The sequence below is a fragment of the Tachypleus tridentatus genome, chromosome 4, assembly GCF_004210375.1.
Source record: "Tachypleus tridentatus isolate NWPU-2018 chromosome 4, ASM421037v1, whole genome shotgun sequence".
Taxonomy (NCBI): Eukaryota; Metazoa; Arthropoda; class Merostomata; order Xiphosura; family Limulidae; genus Tachypleus; species Tachypleus tridentatus.
Window position 1 is genome coordinate 62416663 of NC_134828.1, and position 14637 is coordinate 62431299.

A 14637-nucleotide genomic window follows, 5' to 3' on the forward strand; every position below is an offset into this window, starting at 1 on the left:
CGCAAGTCCTGCCTCTTTTCTAAATTTGTGAAAGATTCTTGAGAGTAAGAATTAACAATATTTGTTTTACGCAAACTATAATTGTTAAACGGTCCCCCGCTAAAATCAGGAGTTCGAATCCTCTTGGTGGACTCAGCAGATAGCCCGATATGGCTTTGCTATAACACACACACAACACAGTTAAACGTTATAGAAACTCGCCTTAAACTATATAGACCAATGCCCCAAGAGGCAGTATTGTTATTATTGTTAGTCAACCTACAGTCAGTGTGCTATATGCTTCTAAAGCTATAATTGAGATTTGCGCCTATTAATCGGAAAACTACAGAATTTGACCAGGAACGTTTTTAAATTTCGAACATAACAAACTGTTTAACTTCAGTGAATTAACTTCGGACTGTAGTATTTCTACGATGACATTAAATTTTATCGTCGGGTAAACTTACGGGTGCTTCAAGCTAGCTAGTTGTCAAAATACACAGGTGTATCAACAAAGAATTAATTTGCTCTTCGTTAATCTCGATCAACAATTCAGTTCTAGACTGGATATAAGACTTGGTATTGTGTGCAAGTGTGTAAAACTTGTATATAAATCATTATTTGTAAAAACTAATAGGGTTTTATTCATTTCTCTCAATACCTTTTAAACTTGCACGTTTTTCTAACATTATGAATCTAATAACTATTTTTAATAACCGTTCTTATAAATTGTATTCTTGTTTGTGTAGTAAAATATTTGTATTAAGAAAGAAAATTGTCTATCAGTCTTGTTGGCAAATATCATAACTTTAATATATTAACGTTTAATTAACTTTTAAATTAAAATGTTTGGTTATTTGAAATGGTAATATGTAACGTATGCAACATAATAAAGAAGAATGGTCCGAAATAAATTATAATACGTAACGTAGTAATTATTACAACAATACCAGCAATATTTGGGCCTAGACTAAAGACAGTCCGAATCAAAGTTCTTAGACTTGGGACAACTTTATACAGTTACGACAGAAAGTGTTCGTACCCCTGCGTCGTGAGTAGTTTTTCCTCATACCTTAAAAATTATAACGATTAGGATAATTAAAGTAAAATATATTATAAATATTATACTAACACACATCTACATAAATTTTTATGTAAATTGAACGACAAATAAACTGTTTATAAACAAATAACCAAACATAGGAAGGTCAGAATGTGTTCGTGCGTCTACTTTAATGGTCACTTGTGTAGCCTTTCAGGTGAATTACTTGCCGCAATCTCTTCTCATAGCCCTTCTTGATCGTTTGACAGTACTCGACCGATATTTTCTTCCATTCTTCTTTACAGAAGGCCTCCAACTCTTGCAAGTTTTTCGGATGACGCTGATGAACCCTGGTCTTCAACTCATGCTAAACGTTTTCAATTGGGTTGAGATCGGGTGACTGCGATGGCCACTCCAGAACGCTTATATTGTTCCTCTGCAACCAGGATTGCATATATTTCGATGTGTGCTTACGGTCATTGTCGTGCTGGAAGATCCAACGACGCCCACCCCAGAAGCTCCGAGCATCATTCTTGATATAAGTGCCTAATATATCAGCGTACTCTTTTTTTTTTTTCATGATTCCGCTGACGCGGTGAAGGCTGCCTACACCAGAAGAGCTAAAGGAACCCCATAGCATGATCGAGCCACCTCCGTGTTTAACTGTAGGGACGGTGTTCTTTGGAAGATTTAGTTTCCCCTTCTTACGGAAAATATAGCGAACATCATTATGGCCGAAAATCTCGTTTTTAGTCTCGTCTGACCAAAGAATACTCTTCCAATAGGTAGAGGGTTTATCTACATGCTTTCTTGCATACCTCAATCGTACTTCTAAATGAACAGGCTTTAAATATGGAGTTCTACGAGGACGGCATGCTATGAATCCAGAAGGGCATAACATGTTCGTAAGGCCCGGCATGGCCAAGCGTGTTAAGGCGTACGACTCGTAATATGAGGGTCGCGGGTTCGCATCCCCATCGCGCCAAACATGCTCATCCTTTCAGCCGTGGGGACGTTATAATATGACGGTCAATCCCACTATTTGGTGGTAAAAGAGTAGCCCAAGAGTTGGCGGTGAGTGGTGATGACTATTTGCCTTCCCTCTAGTCTTGCACTGTTAAATTAGGGACGGCTAGCACAGATAGCCCTCGAGTTGCTTTGTGCGAAATTCAAAAACAAATAAACAAACATGTTCGTAGCTGTGGAGGTGCTTACTTCAACCCCAGTTTCCCTTACCAGTTTCTGTATGTCATTACGTGTTAAACGAGGGTTCCTACTAACTTCTCTAAGAACCTTCCTTTTGGTTCTCTCTGGAATTTTGGTGGGGCGTCCGGGAGACAAGGGAGGTTAGCAGTTGATCCTGTAAGCTTAAATTTTGCAATTATGCTTTGAACAGTAGATTTCGGCACATTACGTTGTGTATTAATACCGGAAAGAGACACACGAGACTTGTATTTTACAATAATTCGGTTTTTTAAATCACTGGACAGTTGTTTTCTGTTCGCCATGATGACCAAGCAGATAATGACGGAGACGGCGTTAAATTGTCGGAAGTACATTTTTTTGTGGCTAAATACCAATAATTATGAACCCAGTGCCTAGTTCTGGAATGGGATAGTATAGTTTATTCGCGAAACTAAACAATTTTTTTACGGGAATATCAGTTTTTTCATACGTTCTGAACTGTACGAACACTTTTTGCTCCTCCTATTTTTGGTTATTTTTTTATAAACAGTTTATTTGTCGTTTAATTTACATAAAAATTTATGTAGATGTGTGTTAGTATAATATTTATAATATATCATATGCCTATTCGCCTAATCGTGATACTTTTTATGTTATGAGCAATTGGGTATAAACACTTTTTATCCTAACTGTATATATTGCATTATAATATTTCATTAATGTATAAAGAAACACACGAAATATTCGTTTTTAATGAAAAGTTTCATTAAGCCTACTTACATTGTTAAAACAATTAATACCAGAATTACATTTTTGCAATAATACTGATTACAATAATTCTAACTCGAATAAACTTTATCAAGTTAAAGAAAAATAATAATAGCAATTCGCAACATTGAAATTTTCGTATACTGATAATGAGTAGGTTAGATATACAAATTGAAAAAAATAAATGTGAAACCAACCTGTTATTTGAGTCATCTATACGAACAGTTAAACTATCTCGCATTTATTTCTCACACAGTAGTCCCCTGCTGGGACAGCAATAAGTCTCCGTATGTACAACTTAAAATCAAGGGTTCGATTCCCTTCGGTGCTATAAGAAAAACACTCAAACACATTCTCGGAGAGTAAACGTTTTAAAAGCGATTACAATTACGGCTCCCTACATATAAATTTGTAGAACTTAGGATATAAATAGAACTTTTGTCTGTTTTTACAGAGTTTATATTAACTTCTGATCTGGCCTGGTAATTAGAGCGCTCGATTCGCAATCTGAGAGTCACGGTTGATTGGCTGCCTCTTCTCTAGTTTGTCAGTGCTAAATTAGGGACATCTTGAACAGAGAGCTCACATGTAGCTTTGCATGAAATTCAAAACAAATCCTGATCGAAACAAGATAATTGTTTATAATATAAAAAATAAAAATCTGCCCGGTAATGAGTTTAGTTAATTAAATATACTGTGCTTTATTATAAAGATTAAATACATTGTTTCATTAGTTGGGTACACTTGGTGTTGTTGATATTTTCTGTTGTAAATCTAATAAAATCACACAAGCTTAAGGTAACTTGGGTTTCAGTAATTCAGCTGAAAGTTCGAAGACTTATAACATAAAAAATCGGATTCGATACCCATGGTAGTCACAGGAGTTTTCGCCCATTGTATAGCTATACGGTTTATAACAAAGAAAGCCAACTTAGGTTAGTCCTAAATCCGCATACTGAACTAACAATGCAAAATAATATATGAAATAAAAACACAACAATAACACTTTAAAAATAATATAACTAGGTGTATTAAACATTCTAACCAATAATGCTAATGAAATTAACATAAAAAAGCCATAGAGTATAAATTATTTAAGGAATACATAAAAAAACTAGCTAGCTTCAAGCACTAGAGTGTATTTAATGTGTTTATTTGATTTGTGTCGCCTTTCTAGATTGAGATGAATTTTGGTTATAAAAATCGAATAAATTTGATGTTAAATATGCGATAGATAAACTTTGTAAGAAATAAGATGGATTTATGAGAGATGCCCACGTATTTTTGTGATATAAAACAATTTATCTGGTATTTAATAGTTGCGTATAGTAGGAATTATAACATTATATGGAATATTTGTTTTTGAAAATAGAAAGGTTATGGTTTAGAACTATCCGATTTATTGAAAAGGTTGATTTTTTAAAAAAACAAAAACGTTGTTATCTAAATCTAGGTGGTGCTTTTTGTTTTCGGTGATTTTTTTTTTCTAGAGGAAGTTCCGGTGAAAAAATTTATTCATTTAAGTCAAGAAAACGTGATAATTAGCTGTAACAATATTATCACTATATCAACAGGTGCAACTGGTGTGCGAAGCTTTAATATAAACTTAAATAGTAAGTTTTGTTATATATATGAAAATTCAAGTTCGAATGAATGTAAATCCGTGCCCTGCAAGCTGAAGCTACCTTTTATTGGAATCCCTGTACTTGTTTGATATGTAGGCCGAATGTAACAATGGGTTTGTCAATAAAAATATATAGCCTGGAATAATTCGTTTAAAGAGAAACAATTGTGTGTGTTTTTTTACGAGTAACACCGTAAGAGAAACATCTTGTTTTATTAATACAAAGTATAAATTTAACATAATTATTAAAAGATCTCGAAGTTGTTGATGAACAATTGTTTTTAATTTTATCAGTAGAAAAACTAGTGTAAAGATTACAAAAAACCCAAAGTGTCTCTTGTTTTAACCAAAAAGATATAGAGTTTTTCATTACATTTAATAAAATTACAGATAATGCATAACGAATGGATTAATAATGATTCCTCCTTTGATATTATTGTAGTATTTCTTAAAATGTTTGGCAATACATTTCACACAATAACCTATTAGAAGTTGCTAATCTTCAGTCGTAGCTTTTTATCACCAACAAATAAACGTGATTATATGGTGTTTTATGTAGTTTGATAATTTACAATAATTTAAATATAACATTAAACGATTTAACAAACGGTACATCAAAGCTCGATAAAATTGTAACGTTTCTGGATGATGCTTTCTATATCTGGTTTGGCGTCTTTGAATACCTCATTACCCAAAAATTTTAATATTTTCAAATTCAACCTAAGTTAGTTAGATAAAGTTGTAATATTAATGTATTTTAGAAACTAAAACAAAGCTTTCATCTGTCTTATCTGCGTGAAAGATTACGTATCTTGTATGGAAAAGATATAAATTCTTAGTGACTTCTTTCTTCTTCATAACATGCTTATAGTTGTTAACAGAGAATTCCTTTAAGTATGTTGTACACGTACGAATGATTATACTATGTAACACATCTTTTTCCTGGGTAGTATGTGTTATTTCTTAATTGCTTATGTTGTAAAAATACCGAAAATTGCCATTATTTCCTTCAAACTTTGCTTTTGTGACGTGGATAATGAAATTTAGAAATTAACCTGCTTTTCTATTTAAAAACGGGCAAATTTGCACATTTTCATTTACATAAGGTATGAATAAAACAACGTACGAATCAAGATTTACACGTCTTTATACTAAAGTTATATAAAAATGAACAAAAATGTTTAGAAGTGAGTAGTTTTTCGAGCTTTGCGACTGTAATGTAAATCACTTTGACGTATCAGCCCCCAAATATAGTCTCCCACTATGTTTTCGTTATATTATCCTTGATAGTGGTGTTCAAGGTTCAGTATATCTTGGTGGAAGCGTTCGCCTTGTTCCTCTGAGTATGCTCCCATGTTCTCCTTGAATTTATCAAGATGAGCGTTAAGGATATGGACTTTCAGGGACATTCTACAGCCCATATTGCTGTAGTTCTTCATCAGAGCCTCTTACAGTTCCACATAATTTTCGGCCTTCTGATTGCCCAAGAAGCCCCGAACCACTGCGACAAAGCCGCCCCAAGCTACTGAGCTTCCTGAGGAATTCTGTGTACTCCAGGATCTTTTTTATTTGTAGTCCAACGAAGACACTAGCTTTGACCTTTGTCTCAGACAGCTTAGGGAAGAAGTCTCGAAGGTACTTGAAGAATACAGACTCCTTTTCAAGAGCTGTAACAAATTGTTTCGTAAGACCCAGTTTTATGTGCAGTGGTGGGAACAACTTGATATTTTGCCTCCCCACAGAGAACTCGGTCCGTTGTGGTCAATGCTTCCTGTTGTTGTGCACTGCGGTGTCCCTGTTGTCCCAAAGGCAAATATAACAGGGAAAGTTGGTAAAACCTCCTTGGAAATCCATCAGGAATGCCACCATTTTGAAGTCTACGATAATCTCCCAGCCATACTCATCATACTTCAAGGCTTCTAGCAAGGTCTTCACGCTGTTGTATTCCTCTGTGAGGTGTACTGAATGAGCCACGGGAAGAGACGGATACTTATTTCCGTTATGGAATAGCACAGCTTTGAGGCTTTTGAATGAGCTATCAATGAAGAGACGCCACTCGTTTGAATTACAGACAATTCCAGTTGCCTCGCACAGACCGAATACATTGTGGCAGAAGTGTAGCCCATCTTGACGAAGGAAGAAGCTTGAAAAATATTGGTGACGCTTCCTCTGACTTCCGACTTGAAGACTTTCATTCTTGAAAATTCTTGTAAGTTCGAAACAATTCTCTATCAGCTACTCAGCACTGAATCTACCTGGAATTTTCTGGAAAATGGGTAAATTTGAAAATTTCATTACCCAGCTCACAAAGCAAAGTTTGAAGAGAAAAATAGGTATTTTCCATTCACTTTAGGCATAAGCAATTAGGAAATAACATTTTCTGCCCAGGAACAATAAAAAGTAAACATTTTGTTACATGGTGTTATGTCTTTACTTGACCCATTTGCTAAACAGGATTACTTTTAAATTTGGTTTCTTACTTTTTTAAAGTAAAACGTTACTAAATTATTTACTAATTGCTTGTTTGAGGTGTTTCCAATTAATTTGAACACAATCCGGTGTTCGAAACCTTATATTATTATTAGTTACCAACCTTCATTATCTACGACACATTGTGCCCATTGGACAGATGTTTAGGATGTAAAGAGTTCTGAATAAGACTCAATGTGTATTTTATAAGTAAACAACATTATGTTACAAATCAATGGACTTTTCCAGCAAACAAAATCAATAAGTAATAACAGAGTAATCTGTTCAGCATTATTTACGTTTGGTTGGCGCAGTCTTCGAGAAGATGATAACGTGAAGGAATTACGAGCACCGAGACAACACCAGATTAACTTAAATATTACATTTATTTTCCAGGTAGGAGCAAGCGTTGGTACCCCGTGTTCACAAGCTGGAGCTGTGCCTTCGGAAGTACTCTTCTGATGTGCACTTCAACCTGTTTTTTCTAAATCTTTACTTAAGGAGGCTGTTATAAATAACACAGTTCTCCAAGAAGAAATGTTTGTGAAGGTAGTGTTTATATGAACTGAAAAATTATATTTAAGGCATATACACTCCTCATAATAAATAATTCTATATATATGTAGAACTTCTAAGTTGTAAACGTTTCGTCTAAGTTTATCCATTAAGTAAAAGACGTATTTAAACACAGAAAATACTTGTTATTCCTTTTGTGTTAAGTGTCATTTTTTAAACTTAATAACAATACCGTCACTTTATTCTATACACAAACATATGAGTGAATTATGCTCGTTAGTTTGTGAATTTCCTAAATTTATATATTATTCTGCATATAATTATAACTCGTTTATATGTACTGGTACTACACTTACGATCTTATGGCATACTGTTATCTTTCATACAATCTTGTGGGCAGTTTCACACCTCTTATGGCATACTGTTATCTTTAACACAATCTTCTGGGCAGTTACACACCTCTTTTCTTCACACCAACTTTGTGGACATTCATACGTCTTTTTCAACCCAAACCTTGTGGATAATTACACACCTCCTCTGCAATTCAAGTCTTGTAGACTGTCTCACGTTGCTTCCTCACCAATCTTGTAGATAGTCATATATTTAAATAGATTAAAATGGTTTTTGTGCAATACACACACACGCAAATACATACTTAAAAGAAGCATAACGTTTGAACAGTTGACAAATAGATAATTTATTAAAAACAGCCGTAAATATTCTACATGTTTCGGTATTCTTATGCCATCTTTACGAGTAAAAGTTGAAGCTTGATTAAGACTTGTTTATTATAAAACTACTGCCACCTAGACTTAAACATACAACGTTTATATAACATAAGTTTAATATTTCATTTCTTTTAAACCTAGCTTCTGTCGTTCCTCTGAAATTTAATTCAGATTTCAACTCTACCCAATTTAAAATGTCATCACGTTCTATGTTTATAGGAAAAGGTAAAGCTGATAACATGAGGCTTTGTTTGTCATTATATTTACGGTTTGTCAACAAGAATAACAACATAAATAAAAATATATAGAATGTAAGTATGATATGTTCTCTTTTTTTCACTGATATAAACGATGAAGCGGTAGAAGTTGATAAATGTGGGATTTATAAAATTTCTTGTGTTTGTGGCCAAACGTGCAGAAATTTGAAATTTGTGATCAGAGAATATACAAATGCAGTAAAAAATATAAAGTAAATGAGTTGACCTGAGCAGAACACGTGGCAGAAGACGTATCATGTTATTAATTGGAATAACGTTTAATTGATACATCAGGTACAGTTGAAAGTTGAAATAAATTTCAGAAAAACAATAGAAGCTGAAAAAATAACAATAACAACAACAAAGATATTGACTGAACTAAAAGGTTGGTCCAGGTTTAAAAGAAATGAAGTACTGAAAATATGTTTTATAAACGCTGGGTGTTTAAAGTCTACATGGCGCCAAAGGAATGCAAATAATTGTGTAGTTTTTATAAAAAAGTATTTGCTAAGCTTTAACTTTTACCATTAAGATGATGGCGTAAGAACACCGAAACATGTAGGGTCTTTATGGCTGTCCCCAGTTTATAATAAATTATTATTGTGCAATTGCTTTGATGCTGTACTCTCTTTAATATATGTAGTCATAAATATTTTTCCACATACCAAAATTATAGACAATAACACACTTCTTCCACACAAACCCTGGGGACAGTCACATAACTTTTCTTCCACACCAGTCTTATGAAGAGTTGCACGTCTTCTCCTAAATAGAAAAACTTATTGACAGTCACGTCAAGCTTGTGGATAGTCACACACTTTTTTTTTTGCACAAAATTCTTGTAAACAGTCATACATGGCCAGGTGGTTAGGGCGTTTGACTCTCAATCTGAGGGTCGCGGGTTCGCATCCCCATCACACCAAACATGCTCGCTCTTTCAGCCTTGCGGCGTTATAATGTTACGGTTAATCCTGTTATTTGTTGGTAAGGTGTAACCCAAGATCTGGTGGTTGGTGGCGATTACTAGTTGCCTTCCCTCTAGTCTTACACTGTTAAATTAGGGACGGCTAGTAGTTTTGCACGAAATTCAAAAAGAAACCAACAAAATCTTCAGAAATGAATATTAATTGTCTTTATTAATTTTTTCAAAGAAGGAAAAAATATTTACTGTTGAATAACAATACTTTTGATCTCAAATACACTTTACATACATATCTGAAGAAAGTATAAATTTAAATATATTTCTCAAAAGCTCTTACCTGTTGTGTGAATATGTAAACTTTCTTTAAGGTATAAATTTCTACTCAGATCTACTGTCACATTAAGAAGCCTTATTTTGGTAGACCTTATCCAGGAACGAAAGCAATAGGACGTATTTTCATCTCACTTACTTTCAAAGAGCACTTATGCTCTCTCCATTGATAACAGTTTACTCCAACAGCACTTTCTTCATGTGGTCCTCCCAGATACATACCATTTAAATTAGAGTGATGGCATGCGTTATACCACCATCCACCTTTGTAGGCCTCCGCACAGATCTTCTCCCGTTTATCGTTATCTCTATCTTTGGTGGTGAATGGCATATTGTTGTGTTGAGAAAGTGAATCTCCTAAAACAAAATAAAACAGAAGATTCATAAGTTCAGAAGAACTATATACAGAAAACAAACATTAGAACGCACGACTTTTAGAATTGAGGCCATGTAAATTGCATCCGAATTTTTTTTTTTTAATTTTGGGGGCTAAAGATTATTTTTGTAACTTTTTATTTCACATACATTGAAAATATTTTGAATAAGTCTAAAACTTTCTGACCTATTAGTGTGCAAAAGTGTTATGACAAAAGAATATTTTGTCGTTTTTCCATTTTATTGGGCTAATTCTTCTATGCCATTACAGAATGTACATTTCAACAGTATGATAATGCTTCACTGATTCCTGTTGTCAACTGGATGTGTTAGGGTGAGAGTACTTGTAATTCTTTAGAATTCCCATATGCTTGCACCAAGGACACGTCATAAGGTTCAGTTTCAATGAGTATGCTGATCAAATTTAGGGTCTGAAATAACTGTCATGGTACCCTATGCAGTGTCTTAACTATATAGAAAGAAACGAGCATATGGTACAGGTATATACTAGAAGAAAGTATTTAATAGTAACCCATAAACTTTGATAAAACAGTGTTTAACACTATATATTAAGTTTTGTTGTCGTCTAACGCATAAAAGCTTTACGTGATGCTGGTTGGACTCTCCGACAAATTACTGTAAACTTATAACACTCCCCAGACACATCTTCAAATACACCCTAGATCCTGAAACAGAGACAGATAAACTTGAATGTAGGAAACAAAGAGGCAGAACACCTAAACCTAATGATACTCATGTTAAGTATCTTTGCGTAAGCAGCCTTCGGGACTGCCACTGATCTCATCAAGCAGGAGATAAACGACTATGTAACAAGTGACAGAAAAGTCCCCAGATATACAGTATCAAGATTCAACAACGATAGAATATTTGGTCGTGTAACAGTTTAAAAACCTTTGATATAACAATATTATTATGAGACTGAAATTTGCTAAAAAGTACAAAACCGTGCTGTTGATGATTAGAAAAGAGTGTTATAGACGGATGAGTACAAGTTTGAAATAGTTGGTGCAATGTGTAGGTTGTATGTCTGGCGGAAGAAAGGTGAAAAATACTTACTGCAACTCATAGCACCTACCATGAAGCATGGGAGAGGCAGTGTGATGGTTTGGGGCTGTTTTTATGTTGAGGCGACAGAAGATATTTGTAAAATAGATGGAATAATGAACCAGCGCAAGTACCATCAGATACTAATCTGTCATGGTGTACCCAGAGGTTTACATATTATTGGTAAAGGACTATTACCAAGAAAACAATGACCCCAAATACGTTTTACCATATACAGAAATTACTTAGCTAAGGAAAAAGCTGCCCAAATTATTCAAATGATGTAGTGGCCCCTGTAGGGCCCCGATCTCAATCCAGTTGAGCAGATCTGGGATTTGATAGATTAAAAACTTGAAAAACTATAAGTTACCTCCAAAGAAAACTTATTAGACTGTATTAGAGACATTTGTTGTAAAATCTCAAATGTTACTTTGATTAAATATGTTGCAATAATATCTGAATGACTTTCTGCAGTTATTAAGGCAAAAGAAAGATATACAAAATACTAACTGTTGTCTGAACTCAAACACTTCTATTGAGTTGCTGTTGTACTAAGTATGAAGGTTAGTATACTTCTGTTGTTTTACCTGTGATTTATCTTCCACTGTTCTTTGAAAGTAGCCTGAAATCTAATTTTTGACTTTGTTCTTACACTTTTGCACAGTTCTGTATTTGATCCATTTTTATGAAAGCGTTTTTCTTAAATACCCAATCAAGACGGTGATATTTTTTGCATGAAATGCAGTAGCTTATGGACTTAGTAATCTATATCCGTGTTTTGCTTAAAATAAAATAATAAATTTTGAAAGAAATGTACTGTATAATAACATACGAATTCACTGAACCTATTGAAGCATTATAAACACATTTTATAGTTGAGTATACGTTATTTATAAAAGGCTACTAAAAGGTTTAATATATTAGTAGTGAGTTTGAAGGAGCCTAAAGTAATTTTATAGTTTAAGATGGTCAAAAGTTTATTCTAATCACAAACCTATGCTGGTCATAATCTTATATTATTCATGAGTTTACATTAGCAAAATAAAGTTAACACTTTTACCTGCATTCCCTTTATACGTTTTAAAAGACATTTTGTAGAGTTCTATTTCACTTCTGATCAAAAATTCAACAGCTTCTGCATACCTTCGATCACCTTCAAAATCTTCCAAATCCACTCGGAGTACCACGCTGTCTTGATTGGTTAAGACGAATATGATGTCATTTCCTATGGATTGGGAAACATATATTAATATTATTTTTATTTTCTGAAAGATTTTATCTTAGAGCATCGGTAATATGTGTGAAAATAACCTATGGCAGATAGAGAATGAAAATAAATTTCAAAACTATTAATTAAACAATTATTCACCCAACCAAAATTCTCTGATTAAAATCCCAAAGCAATTTTTATATCTCTCCCAAGTTTGGTAAAAAATTCTGTACAGGTTGACCAAAGTCTCCTCTTCTTTGAATTATCTAAAAAGAGAGAAAAATAACAGGGTTTATAAGAAGGGTTATATTTATGTAATTTTAATGCATACACATCTTGATTTCTTAAGCAAACATCATCAAAAACAATAATATATTATTAATTTCTAAAAGATAGTTCGTATAAATAAAATGACTGATACCCTGTTACATGCATAATTATCATACCTTTCATTAATATGACTTTACACTGAACCTATTGAGGCATTATAAACACATTTTATAGTTGAGTATACGTTGTTTATAAAAGGCTGCTAAAAGGTTTAATATTAGTAGTGAGTTTGAAGGAGCCTAAAGTAATTTTAATAATCATATAAACACAAATAGCATATATTCAATAAAGAGTGTATATATATGCATTATAGTTGTTAAAACATGATTAAACTTTTCAAAATAAAGTTGCTTATTTCATAAATGTTTTAAGTTTGTTTGAATTTCGCGCCAAGCTACTCGAGGGCTACCTGCGCTAGCCGTCCCTAAATTAGCAGTGTACGACAAGAGGGAAGGCAGCTAGTCATCACCACCCACCGCCAACTCTTGGGCTACTCTTTTACCAACGAATGGCGGGATGACCGTAACATTATAACGCCACCACGGCTGAAAGGGCGAGCATGTGTGATGTGACGGGATTCAAACCCGCCACCCTCGGATTACGAGTCGAGTGCCTTAACCACCTGGCTATGGCGGACCTGAATATTTTAAGATGAGCATTTGATATTTAATCGTTTACTTACTGAATAATAATGTACATAATTAAACTTAATTAAATATATTTAATAGTTTGTTTGTTTAGGCACAAAGCTACACAATAGGTTATCTGTGCCCTGCTCACCATGGGTATCGAAACCCAGTTTTTAGCAGTGTAAGTACGCCAGAGTACCGCTGTGCCACTGGGGGACAGGGTTTAATAGTAGGCACCTTACCGCACCTGAATCTATAGATTATATTTCTTCAGAGAATTAGCTATTTGTTTTGATTTTATGTTGACTAAAAATGTGGCGATGTTTGTTACGAATACAGTAGGTGCTATTACACTTACAGTCCATCATCCGCCAGCAGTTTCCATGTCACAAAGAACTGAGATTGGGTGGTTCAGAAACAGCGGCCATATCATATAGATACCACTGGTTCTGTTTCCTTATTGATAAACAGTAGCACAGTTTATCAGAAGACCGTTTTTCTCTCTGCCTTGTTTTGTGTCACATTGGTGTACGTTTCCATGTAAAATGCTTTGTCTTTGGAACATATAGAATCTGGAATAAACAAAAAATAAAAAAGTGGAAGATGGGTGAAACAAAATAGACAACAGTAATTCAAGTGTAAGTTAAATAGAAAAGGAAAAGACGTATTAAAACATATTCCATTATTTGTCATGTGAAAACTCCACCATTATAACTGTGATAATTTCACAGTATTGCTTGCACTGCAATGTCTTACTCTGCAAGGTAGCAAGTCTTTCCTTAGCCAAGTTGTTAGGTCTGACACAGAATCTAGAATTCCCTTCAGTGAACAAACAGTACTACAGGCAGCGTGATGATGGACATCTCCCGCACCCAACAAATAAACACATAAAAAACTCAACAGTTGAAACATATTCTTCATGTTAGAATAGAGAACTGTGTGCATTTAACAATGTTCTCTTTTGCCATAAGCATTAAGTCCGATCTCAAATGTTTTACATCCTAATCTTATACGGGAAACAGGATATCCGAGTAAGTCTCTCTGATGTTACAACATTTTACGCATGCGTCAGCAGCAGTCTGTGATGAGCAGAGAACAACGTTTCGACCTTCCTAGAGATACATTTTTATTTCAAGTAGGTTTCTCGTCAGAAGCAGTCTGTGATGAGCTTTGTATCAAGTTCGAGAATTGTAGACAGAGTCCTAAAA

The 14637-nt window shown here is 34.1% G+C and overlaps 1 pseudogene across 1 annotated transcript; it reads right to left on the reverse strand.

Annotated features, from left to right (window-relative positions):
* Positions 1–9899: 9899 nt before the first annotated feature.
* Positions 9900–14374, reverse strand: LOC143248358 (techylectin-5B-like; annotated as a pseudogene). Its single transcript, XR_013026939.1, has 5 exons — positions 14186–14374; positions 13788–14001; positions 12630–12736; positions 12321–12485; positions 9900–10177 (listed from the first exon to the last, which is right to left on the reverse strand). The product of XR_013026939.1 is annotated as a techylectin-5B-like (transcript).
* Positions 14375–14637: the final 263 nt, after the last annotated feature.